The following is a 17735-nucleotide window of genomic DNA, read 5'->3' as shown; positions in this document are numbered from 1 at the left end:
CTATCCTCCACCCTCAGCTCTCCCTTGATGTCCTCGAATGTGGCCTGCTTGAGGGGACCTCACTGCCACATTGACTCTTTCTTGGTTAGAGTCCTCAGTGGCTCAGACCTGGATGCTAGTTTCCTGATGAACCAGCCACAGTAAGTGACCATCCCCAAGAAACTTTGGACCTCGGACACATTCTCCGGGGGCCTTGCCTCCACAATGTCTTTGACCTTACGGGGATCAGGTGATATTCCCCCCTCTTTGAAAACGAATCCGAAGAATTTGATAGTGCTCTTAAGGAACTCGCATTTGTCCTTATGTAGAGTTAGTCTGAGTGCCTGCAACTGTTCCAAGGTCTTCACTAGCCTCTCCAGGTGCTTTGCTTCCGTCTTCGCAAACACCAGGATGTCATCACTGATGTTGAGGACTCCATCCAAATCAGCCAGGGCCCCACAAATGATATTCTGGATTACCTCTGCTGCAGATGACACTTCGCAACTCAGGTGTTTTTATCGATAAAGGCCTCGCTGTGTAGTAAAGGTGGTTATGCACCGTGAATCTGGATGCACTACCACCTGATTGTACCCCGCCCGAAGGTCCAATTTCGAGAAGAAGCACGCCCCTTGCAATTGTGTGGGAGCGAGGGGCCAGCAGGCCCCTCTCTGCCTTCACTTCTCAGTACAAAGCTTGGACCAAGTGCCTCCAGTAGTGGGTTCGCCCCTTGCCCTTATGCAATGTTAACTTTGGGTTACATTTACGTAGATGAGACCACTGAGCAGGACACAGGGTATCCATTTTTTGTACCCCCTTTTCGACTCCATCTTGGTGACCAGGCCTCACTGCGATAGTACGAAATACTTCTCTCCCTTTCCCCACAGCAGCCAGGCTCAGAGCACACAGCCCCCACCCTCGTTCCCACTCTGACTGGAAAACTCTGCGGCTCCATTCTCACGCTGAAGCCAGAGGTTTTTGCAACAACTAATAAATGTATCACATCAGCCTTCCTCTGAGATCACTATCCTGCATGTGAACCAGCATGAACTAAGCACATAGCTCGTTCATCTCCACAAAACTTGTCCTTGCCCCCGCACCCTTGCCAATGGAAACTTACTGCCATTCTGACCCTGTGTCCCTGCAAGATAATCCTTTCATGTGCCAGACCGCTGACCATGCCATGAGGCCCACCCAACAGACCACCAACTAACATTAGACCCCTGCTGCAGTATATCGTGCCTCATACTAACAAATGCCACATACCTGAGATTCTTGTGAGACTAGCCCCACAGTTCAATGAGAGTATTATAGTGTTCAAGACCCTTAAACCTGTGACTGTATAACCCAAATGTTATAGATAATATAGACACCTGTGTGATTTGTATAGTGACATGATAAACTACTGAGGGTCTTTTGATCAACCATTATTTAGTGCATGCATCATTTAGAATGTATTCATTAGCTTAGATAGTGACCACCCTGCTTCACGGCGACCTGACCTTCACTCATTCGGAGCACAGATATCTGACTTCCATCCTCCCGCCAACCAAGCAACCAACCAGGAGGAAGAGATGATGCCCACACCTAAGACACAACCCTGGCTGACCAATCCGGGTCCAACGTAGCATCATATGTTAGATATGACAATGTGCCTATATAATGTGATGTAACATTAACTTGGTCAGAGCGCTCTCAGAGATCTAGATAAACTTTTCCTTGAACTGTCACAGCCTGCTCTCTTTTGCCTTATTCCCTGTCCGGAGAGTGTCTGTTTTATTCTCTTGCACATGTGAGACAGGGAGGGCACAAACATAATTCTGCAATGATGTCATCAATCGTAGGGGTGATGTGTCTTTCACGCTTAATGGCCTTATTTGGGAGCCTCATGTCCATGCAAATTCGCGCAGAGTGAGGTTGCTTGGGCTTCCTTGCAATGACAATTGGAGACACCCACGGGGTCAGGCCATCCACTTTCTCAATTATATCTTGGGCCACCAAACTGTCCAGCTCTCTGTCAACGTGATCCCGCAGATGAAATGGGACTCTGAAATGTTTCAGGGCAATCGATTGTATTGATTTGTCAATATGCAGCCTCAATGGGACACCAGCCATTCAGCCAATTCCTTCGAATAGCTGGCTGTACTTCGCCAGAAGCCCCTGCACGTCCTCCACATACACAGAGTACGCCAAAATCACAATGCCAGTGCTTCCGCTGCCGCACAACTCAGCAGGGTGTTGCTGCTGACGCTTGTTATGTAAAATCGGGCCTTGATGGATGACCCTCCATGCTTGACATTGGCCACAAACGCCCCAGCCAATGGGATTGGCTGCTCGCCGCCGAAACTGAATATTTGCGCCCTCGGCTTCTGTAATTTGGGCGGCACCAGCAGGACATCGTAGTGCACCCTGGCCATCACAGGAACTGACGCCCCTGTGTCCACCGGCACCGTCGATTTGTTGACTTTCATGAAGCAATGTGGCTGTCTTCTGGTGGTGGCACGTAGCTCACTGACGCTCGAGATGAAAAAGATGTTCTCCTCTTCTTCCTCATTTTTCTCGTGAGGTCCTTCCCTTGGTCTATCTGGGAGACATTGGGCGGGCGCTGCGGTCTAAAGAATCCTCCCCGCACTGGCCCCCTTGGTACCAGTAACGGAGCCCTGCACATGCAGGCATAGTGGTCAAATGCCGCAAAACTTCCACAGGCCTTCCCCTGCGCTGGGCAGTCTGCACAGTGCGGGAGGTCATACCCCCACTTTGTGCATGATTCGAGGGCTCTAGCACCTTTGTCTCGCTGGCCCCCAATCTGACGTCAGGCTCCTCTTCCGCTTGACTGTGGCCCACAGCACATACCTCCTCCACCTTCCCTGGATGCACTGCTGCATTCATCCTGGAAGCACGCACCTCCAACAACTCCTGGCAGCGGCCGAGCTCCAATATGCGTGCCAGTGTGAGTCCGGGTTCCCGCAGCACCTGTCTGCACAGTTTGCCAGAAGAACAGCCCTGAATAAGTTGTTTTCTAATCATTGTCTGGGAATTCTCCCAGGCACAAGACAGGGACGTCCGCTGCAGGCGTCCATAGAAATTGTCGAAGGACTCATCGTCCTTCTGTTTGGCACTGCACATCACAAAACGCTCATAATTCGCATTGGCAAGCAGCATCAAATATTCTCACAGTGCGTTCTTGGCCGCCATGTACAACCCACTATCCGGTGTCAGGGACTGAAAATCTTCATGCACCGTCGGTCCTGCTGAGTAAAGAAGTGTGGCCACTCTACTGTCCTCATCCGTCTCCCTAGTGGCCCGGAAGTACATGTCGAGCATATCAAGCTAGAGTCTCCACCTTGCTCCAAGACTTGATGGGGCCCCCGAGATATCAAACTCTGGCATAGGTGTGAGCGGCCTCTGCTAACTCGGTGCGAGCAGCAACTGGGCCAGCTGGTCCTGGAACTGGTACTGGGGCTCCTGCCCAGTCACCTTGGTCATTCATGACAGTGAGCGCACAGGCACCCCACCAGAGCACTGGGGGCGCAACTCACCGATCACCTCCTCCAGGCAAGCCTCGCCAAAATATTGAGCGTTATGATGTTGGCCAGCTACTCCCCTTGCTGCCACTTCTGATCATTGCTCTCCACCAGCACACAGCTACCAAATGCCCTGCCTTGCGCCCATGCCAAACATCCAAAAATTGGGTACGTATAGCCAATTGCCACTATATATCATCCAAGGGCCAACCAACAGCAGCTCCTTCCACCAATGTCCAAACAGCCAGGAAGAATGTGATAGGATTTCCAAAAATTGAGTGGGGTGGGCACAGGGGACAAGAACAATGGACTATAGGCCTCCCCCAGCTCCTCACCTCTCACTCTGTGCTTTGAAGTGTGTAAAAACACTCCAAAATGCAGGCTGCGCAGCACAATGCTATCCCCTGTGTAGGGGTTCCATAAATTGCATGTGGGGGACGCACAAGCACTCTTAGTAGGAGCCACAACCCACACCACTGCGTGCACAAGATGGGGGCCGCCTGCGTGGACACTGCCGGCTCCGCTGCATGAAAACCGGAGAAAGAAGTTTCTCTGCGTTTCACACTGCCTGCGCCCTGGTCCACGTTGGCTTACTCCCCCGACTCGTCGCCACTGTTTCATGTGGCCAGGTTTCCCTCCTGGCCCCTGTGACCCCCCAGGATTTTGCCAAAGTAAGAAGCATCAGGGAAGGGCTGATAAAAGTTCCCTAGGGAGGCACCAGTCCCAGGCCTCTTTAAAAAAGAAAAAGGTTAATTTATCACTGACATGTGTTATCCCACTTTCAAATATGTAATATGGGGCAGAGTATATGATTAGAGAATAATAAAATGAAGTGAGTGGTTCCTGTTAGATGTGGTTAGGGCGACCCCTGACATAATTTTGAAATGGGCCAGCCCTGAGCGCCAGTGCATCCTTAAACTGGCACTGAAATCACCCATGAGAAACGAACCAATGGAAGCTACTTGCTGCCTTGCATTAAATCAAGGAGTATTTTGAACTTAATAACAAACATACTTTTTAATATATGACATATATGCGACAGTGATTTAAGCCTGCAACCCTTCTAAGCACATAATGCACACTGGACTGACTGCTTTATTTTATTTATGATAATACCCTACCAGTAAAGTGACTTCAAACCACCTTTGCACAGCTTCAGCCTATGGGAATCAGCTGTTGGCTGTGCCGCTTTAGCAGCAGGTGGCGTCCCTGCATGCTCTGACTGTGCTGTCAGGCTCTTGATATGCCTGTGGTATCCTAATCTGGCACGAGCCACCACAGCTCACGCAAGATCAGGAAGTGAGAGAGGCTGCACAGTGCACAGAAAATGCAATATATGTTATTATTCTGCATCTGTTGAACTTAGTGACTAGGCACAAGCAAGAATATGAAGGTGTGGCGCTCTTTATGATATATCTGCACCTGAGCACCACAGTTGGTGACGAGGGATGGGATTGCCCATACTCTACCGTACAAAGCTAAATGCAATGAAGGTGACGACGGAAATACAGAAAGAAAATGGAGGAGGCACCCCGATAACCGGGGCAGGGGCCTTCCTCCTTCCGCTCTCTCGTCCCCCCTCCCCCCTCGGGGGCAGGGGAGAGGGTGGCAAGAGTTTCAAAAGAGCGCCAAGCTCAACAGGAAGCCCGCGAAGGGCAACAATGGAAAGGGGAGGGGCAAGGGCTTCATATGCAGCGGGCGCCCGGCACAGGAGCACTTGCAGCTCTTCCAGCAGCCGGGCGCTCGTCAAACAGGAGAGGATTTCGTTTTGCATCCAGCCCCTTCGGCAGAGGACGTCGCACGACGCAGCAGGATTTCGTTTTGGTCCTGGTCCTGGTTCGTGTGGCTTGTTCGGGATGCGGTTTCCGTTCCAGGAGAAGTGTGCAGGACGGCCGGTTCCAGTGAAGGAGGGGATGCCATTGCAGCGGAACCAGAATATGGTATGGAAAGGCGAGCTGGGCACATTCGTGGAACAGAGCCTTTGCTTGTGAGATGTTTTAATGGGGTTTATTAGTGTCATGGCCGCTATTATCATACTAGCGGTGGGATGCGGCGGCAGCTTGGTGTGGGGAAATAGCGGCGGGGCTTGCCTAATCTGTACTACGCCTGTCGTGAGTGGGAAGGGGCCTCGGGTCTACTTGCCATTCGTTTTCCGGGGGAACTAGCATGTTAACATTGTAATGTAGAGCCGCGCTAAGATTGCCAGGGTCGTTCAAAGTGTTTGGATACTGGGTTTGTTTTTTCGGTTCCGTGTCCGGTGTGATGAGCTTGGTGTTTTCCCGAGCATACTGACGAGCTGGGGGCATGGTTTTCAGAGAGCAAGACAGGCTTTCAGCGAAGCGACTACGGCCCCCGAGTTGTTGTGATGAAAAACGCTCTTAGAACACCTACCAAAGTGGTTCAAAAGAGTGGCGGCGGACAGAAGTGGTCGCAAGGCGAGGGCGACAGTTCGCCGGAGTCTGGTTTTGTTCTCAGCTCAGCGAAGCGCGTGGTTACACCATGGGAATGTACACTGTTTTTGAGGTGATGGAGCGCTGTTATTTTAAAGAAGAGTTAATTTATTGCAAGCATGGTTAAGTGTGTAAGACGCCGCGCAGCACCTTGTTTTATGGGTGCAATGGAATATAATACGCGGATTAGGTTTCGGCTATAAATGCATTTAAGTACAATTGTAATAATCTCATACCGGCGTCGAGTTTTGCTGGTTTGGTCGCAGCTAATGGTTTGGGCCGAGATATTATGTGACAATTTCTGTTTTCTCTGGTCGGCTGCTTGGGGGTTTCTGTCCATTGACTACATTGTGAGCATTTCGGTGCATTTTAGGGCTTTTTTTGTACCTGTGTAGCCCTCCCGTCGCAAGATGTCTCTTTCCTACCCTATGGGCTTCTAAAGGGCGATTGTTGGGAATACAGCATGATGCTAAATGCGAGAAAGCTACCACTGCCAGATATTTGTATGCCTGTATGAGAGTTTTAAGGCGGGGTTTTGACGGTAAATGCATGTTGCACATTTGGGTGTGTCGTGTGCCTTTTTATCTCGTCCGACGGAATACGATTGGTATCTTACCTTGGGTGTTGGTTGAAAATACATCCTGATGCTAATTTTCAGTAAGCACGGAAATTATATGCATAATGTGGCGGTGGAATTCTTAGCACCCTTCGGGAGTTATTGCAAAACACGATGACAGGAAGGAAGCAAGAAGGAGGCGGGAAGATCAGACAAGGCTTGCGAAAGGCCACAGGGACACGAGCGGGGTAACAACGCGAAGCGGTGCAGTAAACAGGGACTGAAAGGAGAAATACTTCGTAGGAGGAGCAACTGGTTGCTGGCCTGCCCAGAGTAACCTGTATGGCGGAGCTGGGGCGCTGAACACGCGCACACACAGCAGAATGGGCAGTAAGGTGCTGCAGGGGTACATTCATAGCACAAGGTTATGCAGGGGAGGATGTTACGCAGGCCAGGGGAGAACAGGCCTATGGGAGATTCGGGGGAGTTCTCAGTGAGCCTCTGCACCCTAGGCAGGGGAGGGCTGGCCTAGAGGGAACTCGGGAGATTTCCCAGCGGGCCTCGGCACACTGGGCCTCTTTTGTGTGGTTAGTCCAAATGTGCTCATAAGAAAAGAATTAGGCTTGCTGAAAATGTGTCATATGGGGCCACTGTGAACATTATTTCCAGGGCCTCTTTTGGTCCCCAGTAACGATAGCCAGGGCTTCTTTCAGTTCCCTGCCCGTCCCGGAATCGGGATGAGGTGCAGTTGAAAGGGGAAATGTGGGGATTAAGGCGCACAACTATCCCCGGGGAAGGTTTTGTGGCAGTCGTACGGTGTGGGACATATAGAGGTGTCGGTGGTTAGCCAGCCAAACAGGTGCCATATGACGCAGTGCGGGTCTAGGTGCATTAAGGAGGGATCAAAGAAAAAGGCATGCCCAACTCCGGCATTTGAATGGCAGGACATTTGGAATGGCCGCGCGCGGTGTTGAGGGACTACAGTGAGGGGTCGCGCAGTGGGAGCTCTGCTAGAGTAAAAATGAAAGCCACATCCTGGGCGTTCGAGCACTGGGGGAGGGACGTTGTGATGTAGGGGTGTTTGCAGCGGTAAAGGGGCTTATGGTCCGCATGCAAGAGTTTGGAGAGCGGATTTTGGGTGCCCAAGATTACTGCAAACAGAGTATGCGCGGTTTAGCTCAAACGATGTGGTGTTGCGATAGGCACGCATCTAAGTGATGGAAGCAGGATGTGATTATACGATACCCGTGGGCAAATGGTTACCTGGTGGTGTTATAGACTGTACACGTGTAAATTTCACCACAGGCAGAGTGGCGTCGCTGTTAGAACTACCATTAAGGAAAGAGTATCTAGGTGCAGTGCCGGTTCCGTGTATGATTGAGTAGGCCTTTGAGGGGTGGGCCTGGAACGGTGCTGCTGGCAGGTGTGTGTATATATAATGCGGACTCGAAGTGGTGTATGCACAAGGAATGAGGTGATATTGGCTTGGGGGAGCATGCAGTATTGGCGGTAACTATATATGTTCTAGACTCACGCTTTCCACAATGCGAAGGGAACGCTAGCCACATAGGGCAGTTGTAACGCACCGGTACGCAAGTGTTCACTACTTACATCGGTATAGGCAGCTGTGATGTGCATTTGGGACGACAAAGGGCTAGCTTTTCACTTATGATGGTTCGCTATGGGTCAATTGGCAATGCACAGCATGGTATAGGCTCAGTGTTCGCTGGTATGGTTGAGGGGACTGGGTTACTCACAGTGGCTCCATTGGGATTGGCCGGACGGATGCAAGTGGGCAGTGGGTAAGAGCCCGGAGTCAACAGGGGGGGGCACATGGGGGCACTTGTGCTTAGTATGGTTAAGGCACTGAATGGAAATAAGGCTTGGGTTGAGTTGGAGTAAATAGAGCGCAGGAGAGAAAGCTAAGAGAGGCGGTTCTGCTCCCCGGAGGATAGCTCAGGGGGAGCAAGCTCGCCTTGGAAGCAAGATGACACAGAGCAACACTAGTTCGATCCCATGTCAGCGCTTGGAAACCTTGGGGTATTAAGCGCATTATAAAGAACCTACTCTCATACCAACGTGCCAAATGTTATAAAGCAGGTTGGGAGAGGATGGGGGAACAGGCCGGCGAGGTAATAAGGGCACAGAGGTAGATGGATACCCCTGTAGGCCATATCTGGGCAGATTCTAAGGTTCACGGTATGGGACACATGTCTAAATTGGCCAGGGGGTGAAGGTGGCTGGGTCACTCAGGTCAGTGGCTGATCCACCGAGGTGGATGCACAAGAGGGCATACCCTACAAGGTAGTTTGTTCAGGTTTGGGGCATGGTGGGGTCCCTTATCACTGCATGGCCTGGTAGTTGCAAGGGCACTGATGCGGGGGAGATGGCTCAGGCTATCCATTGGGCTGCAGAAGTGGCCACAATGGATACTAATACACAGCACAATTTATTGGGGCTTGTGCAAGGTGGTCAGTTAAGTTGAAACAATATAACACCAGTAAAAAAAAAAAAAGGATAAGTTTCGATCCAGAATGCAAGTCAGTATGTACAGTAGCCTCAGGTATAGACTCCACTACTCGGGAGTCGGACCAGCGCCTCTTGGGAGCTTCAACGGCAGGGGCGTCTGGTGTGGCAACATGGGCTCCGCTAATTCGAACAAATGGCGTTCTCTCAGCCCAAAAACACCTGCAAGGGCAGGGGTATCAGACACGGAGGGTTGAGAGAGTCGTGTCTACGAAGGAGATGGTTGGACAAGGCAAGGAACAGAGTCAGACTAGCGCCCCTTGGGAGCCTGAAACAGCAGGGGCGTCTGGTGGTGGCAACGAGGGCTCCGCTTCCTCGAACAAATGGCGCTCTCTTAGCCCAAAAACACCTGCAGGGGCAGGGTGGTATCAGGCACGGAGGGTTCAGAGAGTTGTGTCTACGAAGGAGATGGTTGGGCAAGGAACGGAGTCGGACCGGCACCTCTTGGGAGCCTAAAATGGCAGGGGCGTCTGGTGGGGGCAGCGAGGGCTCCGCTTCCTCGAGCAAAGTGCGCTCTCAGTCCAAAACACCTGCAGGGGCAGGTGGGTATCAGGCATGGAGGGTTGAGAGAGAGGTGTCTAAGAAGGAGATGGTTGGACTATGCAAGGAACGGAGTCGGGCCAACGCCCCTTGGGAGCCTAAAACGGCAGGGGCGTCTGGTGGTGGCAACGAGGGCTCCGCTTCTTCGAACAAAAGGCGCTCTCTCAGCCCAGAAACACCTGCAGGGGCAGGGGGATAGCAAGCACGGAGGGTTGAGAGAGTTGGGGCTACCAAGGGATGGTTGGAAGAAAGGTGAGGCAGTTGGCTTCAAAGCGGTGGTCGAACCAGGAGCCGGTTGTGCGAGAGCAGGTCAAGGTATGACGGAAAAGATGGAGGGGACGGAGGTATCCCTAGATCAGACACAACCGGCAAAGGTGAAATACCTGGTCAAAGGAGGATAGACGGAGTTGCACTGGGCAGCAAGGTGTACTCAGATCTGCTAGAACTACAAAATTGGAAAAGGGGGGAGCCACGGTGGGCGGTAACCCACCTTTGGCGTGGCGGTGTTGTGGCGACCAATGAGAAGAGAAAGACTCCGAATGAGCCATTGCTAAACCGGAAGGGGCTTCGCCCAGTCTGGACAGCGCCTCCTGGGAGCCTAAACGGCGGGGGCGTCTGGCGGTAGCAATTGGGGCTCAGCTTCCCTCCAACAAACGGCGCTCCCCCAGTCCGCAAATACCTGCAGGGGCAGGCGGTTCTCAGACTCGAAGGTCTTGGGGGAGTTGGGCCTGCAATGGACATGGATAAAAAGGGGGAAACAGGACAAGGAGCAGTCGCTACATCTTTGGAACTATTTTCAAGATCTGTTTGCTGTGGTTGTATTTATGTGAAAATAAATCTGCGGCCTTGTTACGCCAAACCAAAAGAAAATGTCTCATTCAGCACCTTACTAGAGGGGACAGGAAAGGGGCTGGCAAGAATGAGAAATGGGTGATACACATGGCCTAACTAATGGACAAATGCCCAGGTTATGAAGGTGACGACGGAAATACAGAAAGAAAATGGAGGAGGCACCCCGATAACCGGGGCAGGGGCCTTCCTCCTTCCGCTCTCTCGTCCCCCCTCCCCCCTCGGGGGCAGGGGAGAGGGCGGCAAGAGTTTCAAAAGAGCGCCAAGCGCAACAGGAAGCCCGCGAAGGGCAACAATGGAAAGGGGAGGGGCAAGGGCTTCATATGCAGCGGGCGCCCGGCACAGGAGCACTTGCAGCTCTTCCAGCAGCCGGGCGCTCGTCAAACAGGAGAGGATTTCGTTAAAAGCTAAATGCAAGGAGCACTCCCCAACCACAGCCTGTGCCTATTCCAGGCAAACTAGTGATTCCAAGGACACTGTGGACCCCAATGTTAGGAACGTATGTAGAGGTCAGGCGAGGCACTGCATACGCAGCAGCAAGGAAAAACGTGATACATCTCAACGCATTGGGATTAGAGGGACAAAGAGTGTTTGCTGTCAAGAAGCCTTCTCGGGGTGTGGCTTGGTGGCTATACTGTAGACAGTGAAGCTCAGGAGCTCAGAGACGATCTTGGAAGAAAATTGACTAAAATGGGCTAGAATTGCCACCTAACAGCCAATAAATAACAAACTGGAGGCGGAATAGCCAGGGAACAGCTGGGGAGCTTTCCGTCGAAAATCAAAGGAAAGAACGAGCAAATCAAGCACATTGAAGTTCCTCCCCGCCAAATCCAAAATGGCGGGCGCATGCTGCGCGACTCGCCAAGACGGATCTTCGCAGTGAGCGGGCCAACGGCAGCTCTGCCAGGAGCGAGAGACACGCAGCGGCAAACCAGCAAGACAGCAGTGCCACACACAGACCCCGAGAAACACGCCAGGGACAAAGAACAGCTGTCGGGACCTCGATGGACCGAGTGGTACCCGAGCCGCCCAGTGCGAGCAGACCGTGAAGTCAAACAGCTTCACGTGTCAGAGAACCGCCAGCTGGCGAGCTGCGCACAGGTGACCGGGAACCCAAGCGAGGTCCTGAGGCGAGTGCCGGCTTGGTAGTGGCCTCCGACCACAGGAGGAGTGGGCAAGTACACTACGAAGCGGATTCTGCTGGGGTGTTCCTGGGGCTGGAGGCGCGATGGGAGGTGTAGCGGAGGACCCCCCCTGCTCCTGTGGGGGCCAACAAGATCTGCACCGACCCAATCAGCAGATGGCACCAGCCCCCTCCCCGGTGGTGAGAGCAGAACACCGTCTGCTGGGCAACAGCACAAGGGCAACACAGCACCCACGTGCGTATCACCCACCAGAAGCCGCGATGGGATTGGAGCAGTTTCCAAGCCCACCTGCCTGCACTACGACAGCGACAATGCCCAAAGCCCCAGCCCGAGGGAGGACTGCAGCTCCGCTTCCCTGGGCTAACATAGCGCCAAGAGAGCGAGAAGAAGAGCCGGAGAGACCTGAGAAAGCCACCCAGATTGAAGGGAAGGTGAGCGGTACGGCAACATATAGATACGGAGGGCAGTGCTGGCTTTCGACCCGCCACAAAGTGCACATGGCACCTGGAAGACTGCAGGTAAATCCGACGATGGGGGGGGGGGGGCATCATTTGCTGTTTCATTACACCAGTGCAGACGCCGTACAAACTCAATCCTAGATCCACCGGGTTTGACCACGTCAGACTACTGGACTAGCACAATGCTCCCCGACCCGGGCACAAGGGGCCGAATTTATGCTATGAGGGTTGATAAGCCCACTAACCAGAAGGCACAATTAAAGCACGGGCACCCCGAAGTGAATGTGTGAACAGCAGACACAAAGCGAACCCCCCCACAACACGGCACCAGAGACAGTGGAGGTAAATCCGCTTGGAGGGGGACAAGCATCACCACAGACCACTACACGGTAGTGTAGAAACATTACGCTAGATACGTGGGAGGGCGCAATCCATTGTCTCCCCCCCCCGTGGGTCAACTGAACCACACCGGCGTTGCCTAGCACAGCATGTTGAGGCCAAGGACATACTTAGTACACATGATCCCAAGAACACGGCCCATACAACGGCTAAGGGGTGTGACACTGGGCCATTGTAGGACCTAACAAACACAGAGGGAACCTGGAGGCCTACGGACATTTACTTGATGTAAACAGCAGGAAGAGTGTGCAGACTAGGCTGACACATGGGAGAGCACAACCCATGGTGTCTCCTAGGGCAGACCGGACTTCACCCTCACAGCTGGCCCAGGCGGATACAAAACAGGTGCACCCCGCTAGAAACATCCTGTATGGTGCAGCGTACCTGTGGCGCGGGACACTCAGTTATGCACGGCAATTAGAACACAAGGCGAACCCCCAGGAGACCTTGGTGGGGGCAGGAAAACTGTACAAGGGCACAAGAACTGGACCTCTGAGCCTGAGAAGTAGTAATGGAGGTGAAGGGATCCTGTTTGGGCCGGCAGCACCAAACTCACGCCAAAGCCCTTCGCAGAATAACGTATAGCTGTGGAGAGACGCCCTCAGATGCCCAAGTGATAACATCACCTGTGGTGGCAGACCGCACTCCAGGCGCTACGAAGGTGACTGAGTCTTGCATAGCGACTAGGGGAGGAGAATGCCAGACAAATGAAAAGGTGGAAGAGGCAAACAAACCAGTATGGAATCTTTTGCCAAGAAGCACGACAAAAGCCAACCCACCTCATCGGACACAAACATGGCTGCAACTAGCTCCGAATCGCAAGAAATTAGCTGAGGCGATGGCCCCATACTGGAGGCTCTAGCAGCCCTAAAGGCGTCCCTGGAAAACAAACTGGACACAGTGATGGTGGATATGGGCCTCCTCCGACAGGATGTACTTACTCTGGCAGACCGAGTGAGCACGGCAGAACAGCAGATACAGAACAATACCACTGACATAGCACCACCCAGTCCCAAATGTCAGATGTATTACAAGGGGTGAAGATCCTTGAGCACAGGGCGGAAGACGCAGAGGGGAGGGCTTGAAGGAATAATGTCCAGATTGTTTGATTACCAGAGGGGGAGGAAGGAAGAGACCCCACAAACTAAGTCTACTATTTCAGGAGATCGGAGCAGAGGCTCTGTCCCAAGGCTTTGCGGTGGAGAGAGCCCACCGAGCCCCGACCAGGAAACTTCAGCCGGGAGCCCCTTCAAGACCAATGATTTCTTTAGATCATGAACTACAAAGGCCATGAGAAAATACTACAATTCTCAAGGGAAGGGTGTGATCACCAGGACCTCCTCTAGGATAACGATTTACCCGGACTACACAGCCCTGGTCCAGAGACAACAGGCACGCTTTGGCCCAACCAAAGAATGCCCCAGGGTAGCGAGCACACGTTACATGCTTCTGTACCCGCCAAACTGAAGGTGATACGGGATGGCAGATCGCACTTTTTTGATACGATGGAGGAGGCCCATGCACGGATGGACCAACAGGGCATTCTTCAACAGAGATCCAGAAGTGGCAACATTCACGAGAACCTCCCCCAGTGACAACATGCGCGCACCTAACACCACAAAAGAACGTCAAGACACCATTGATATAGCGCTAGCCAGATGCAATATAACTAAAGGAGCCACAAGATTTGGTTCTGCCGCGGAAGACGACAGGACACAAAACCCCACAAATGTCCAGTTGAGATGCCAGTTCTAAGGCATCACGCTGCGGCGGGCCTGCCCCACCATGGAAGGGCAGTGCAAGAGAAGCACTGGGGCCAGAGCATGGGGAGGGTGGCTGGCATTTGTTTACGGTTCATGTTTTTTGTTTTGTAAAAGGCACAAGAAGGAGAGCGCACGTTATAAGGATGAGATGTTATGATGGTGCAAGAAACAAAAAGTGCACAAGGGTATGGAGACGAAGGCCATGCGTCATTCCACCCAGGGGAGCAGATTCTACAAGAGCCACAAAGCACATAGAGAGTATGGACACTTGGAGGTCGACCACAGCAGCAATAGAGATGCTCAGCGCAGATACCAGAGAGCAGGACACAGACGAGGGAGACAGTACAGGCCCATGGGAATTGAAGGGCCCAGTCGACACACAATGATATGAACTCAGAGGAACTCAAAATAGAAACCTGGAACATCCGGGGACTGAATGTCTATGGTAAGAAGCTGAGGGTGCACACCTGGCTCAACAAATCAAAAGTCAAAATAGCGAGGCTGCAGGAAACCCACTTGACGAGACATACACAGCCCAAGATAGCAGCCTAGTGGGGTGGACAAATGTTTATCTTGAACTATTCCACCTATGCCGGAGGGTTGTTAACGTGGATAGCACTGCGGGTCCCTTTCCAGCTGCTAATGCAAGAACAAGACAGAGAGGGCTGGTCGGTGCTGGTGCACGGGATGTTGGAACACTTACGCCCCAAACCAGGATGCAACAATGTTTTTCCAGAAACTGGCACCACATTTGGCCCCATACAGGGAGGCAGCATTCATTTGGCCAGGGGATTTCAACTGTGCATTGGACCCGCTCATAAATCGTTCAGACGATGAATACAAGAGGCCAGCTCCACCGGCGAAAGCACTCCGGAAGATTCTGGAGCAACTGAAATTAGAGGTTGTCTGGAGGGACCTATATGCGGACAAGAGGGAATACTCCTACTACAGTGCCCCACATGGTACATTTACATGCATAGACTACCTCTTTACTGAGAGTGAGACACTGGGAGAATTCACTAGCCTGCATCACAGAGCGAGAACACTCTCAGACCAGACCCCGGTAACAGCAATATGGGCGTACACGCACAGGAAGTCCCCAATACTGACTTGGAGACTGAGGGCAGAGACACTGCTAGAGGGGGAGGTCCGAGGGTATCTGCAAGATACAATAGATGATTACTTTCAACTCAACACAGGTAGCATAGACAGATCAGCAACAGAGTGGGACCCCTTTAAGGTAGTAGTCAGAGGAGCAGCGATTATGAAGACTGCGCGACTCACGGGGAGGGTCCTGACAGAACTCGGGGAGATCGACAGGGAAATAGAGAGGATGGAATCGCAAGCAGGTGCACTGGGGCGGAACCACCTGATCTGGTATCCCTTAGGATACAGTGCAAGGCAATCTGGGAGAAACTTGGGAATCTTAATTACGCAAAATACACACAAAGATCACACGCTGAAGGGGATAAACCGGGGATGCTCTTGGCATGGCTAACCAAACAAGAAGTTAAGAGAGTCCCGATTAACATGGTCAAAAATAATGCTGGAGAGGAGGTGAGGACTCCGGAGGGAATAAAGCAGGATTTCTTGCAGTTTTACGAGTCCCTATACTCAAGCACTTGTGAAGCAGATAACTCGGATATTGCGGACACCCTAGACCAGATTGACCTCCCAAAGTTAGAAGTAGAACATGCACAGAGGACGTCCAAGACCCTGGGACCCGACAGGCTACCCGGAGAGTTCTACAAGACATATAAGGCCACTTTAGCTGCCAAATTACTGGAGGTATATCAAGAAGCATTTGAATTGGGCCAGTTGCCAGACAGCATGCGAGAAAACCTAATAATAACCATCCTGAAACCGGGTAAACCGCCCGTAGAGGCAGGCTCTTACAGGCCCATCTCATTGATAAATCATGACTGCAAAATCCTAAAGTGGCTCTAGCCAACAGGCTCAAAAGGGTAATACACACACACTAGTGCACCCGGGCCAAACAGGCTATGTCCCGGGTGCTATCACCACATGGAACTTGCGAAGGCTACACCACGTGGTAGATCAAACCAACCGTCAACAGGGTGAAGGCGCAATACCGACTTTAGATGCAGTTAAGGCCTTTGACTCTGTGAATTGGAATTGGCTGCTCAGGGTGCTGGCTCACTTCGGTGTGGGCGAGGGCTTCCTTACATGGGTCAGGTTATTGTACAGAGACCCTAAGGCTAGAGTCAAAACAGGGAGGCATATCTCGGAAGCATGGAGGAATTACAGGGGCACGAAACAAGGCTGCCCGCTGTCCCCTATGCTTTATATATTAGCTTTGGAACCATTAGCGGTCTTACTGCGAGCAACATATGCAGACACATGGATATGCATAGACAATGTCGCGCACCTCCTGTCACTATATGCTGATGATATGCTAACCCTCGCGTAAACCTTCCTGACCGCCTGGAGGCAATAGATGCCTACGCCAAACTATCAGGCCTTTTTCATCAACAAAGCAAAATCCATCATATACCCCCTCGCAGAACTCAGACAGGTTCCCATAGAGCAGTTACCACACATGGGTCTCATGTGGGCACCACGCACCTTCCGATATCTGGGTATAGACATACATCATGACCCTGCACACACACATATTGCAAACATGCAAACGCCCCTTGAAAAAACGTTGAAATCTATGGAGTTTTGGAGGACACTGCCTCTGGGGATGGTAGGCGGAGCTGCCCTCTTAAAAATGATGGTCCTACCCTGTCTGTATTACTTCACGAGCATACCCTACATTTTACCTTGGATATTTCTTAAGAAATTGAACACGATAGTGTGACAATTCCTGTGGGGCGGAGGGTGGAATAGACTAGCTCTACATGCTCTACAAAGAGACTACCTGTCCGTGGGAATCAATGTGCCGGACTACGAGAGATATTATCTAGCAGGGCAGCTGCAATTTTTGGTCAGATGGCTGGGGGATGAAGAAACCATAGATCTGCTGCTATTCCAGCCGGCACTGCGGAACTGCTACCTACGAGAACTCATCTGGATGGACAAATCATGGGCAAAGTGCCTCCCAACCTTGCTCAGATTGGGGCTAGCGCTATATGGAAAAGGGTGTGGAAGACTCAGGGGATCCAAGACCCATGCTCCCTGCAGATCCCCCTGGCGGGACTTGCAGCCACCAGACCGGGAGCACTGACTGCATATAGGACACACTGGGAAGCTAAAGGAGTGGCTCAGGTCAGAGACCAATGGAAGGAAGGGAAATGGGTAGATTTCAACACCCTTGCGGAACAAAGTGATATTCACAAAGGACAGTTCATGCTACCCAATAGTATGCCAAACCATCAAGAGGAGGTGGCCGGACCTTACTGAGGAAGGGGAACAGCAAGAAGACATAGATAAGTGGTACATCTCAGAAGGAGGACATACAACGTCAAGGCTATACAAGCAGCTCATGAAAATGAATAATCCGAAGACACTGCAAGTGCAGGGCCAATGGGAGTCTGAAAATCCAGAAGGCCTTTACGGATCAAGAATGGTTGAGGGTCCTGCGAT

Source organism: Ambystoma mexicanum, chromosome 5q, assembly GCF_040938575.1.
Source record: "Ambystoma mexicanum isolate Mex_15411 chromosome 5q, UKY_AmexF1_1, whole genome shotgun sequence".
NCBI classification, from domain to species: domain Eukaryota; kingdom Metazoa; phylum Chordata; class Amphibia; order Caudata; family Ambystomatidae; genus Ambystoma; species Ambystoma mexicanum.
The sequence above is the reverse complement of the archived record's forward strand: the minus strand, read 5'-3'. Positions refer to the sequence as shown.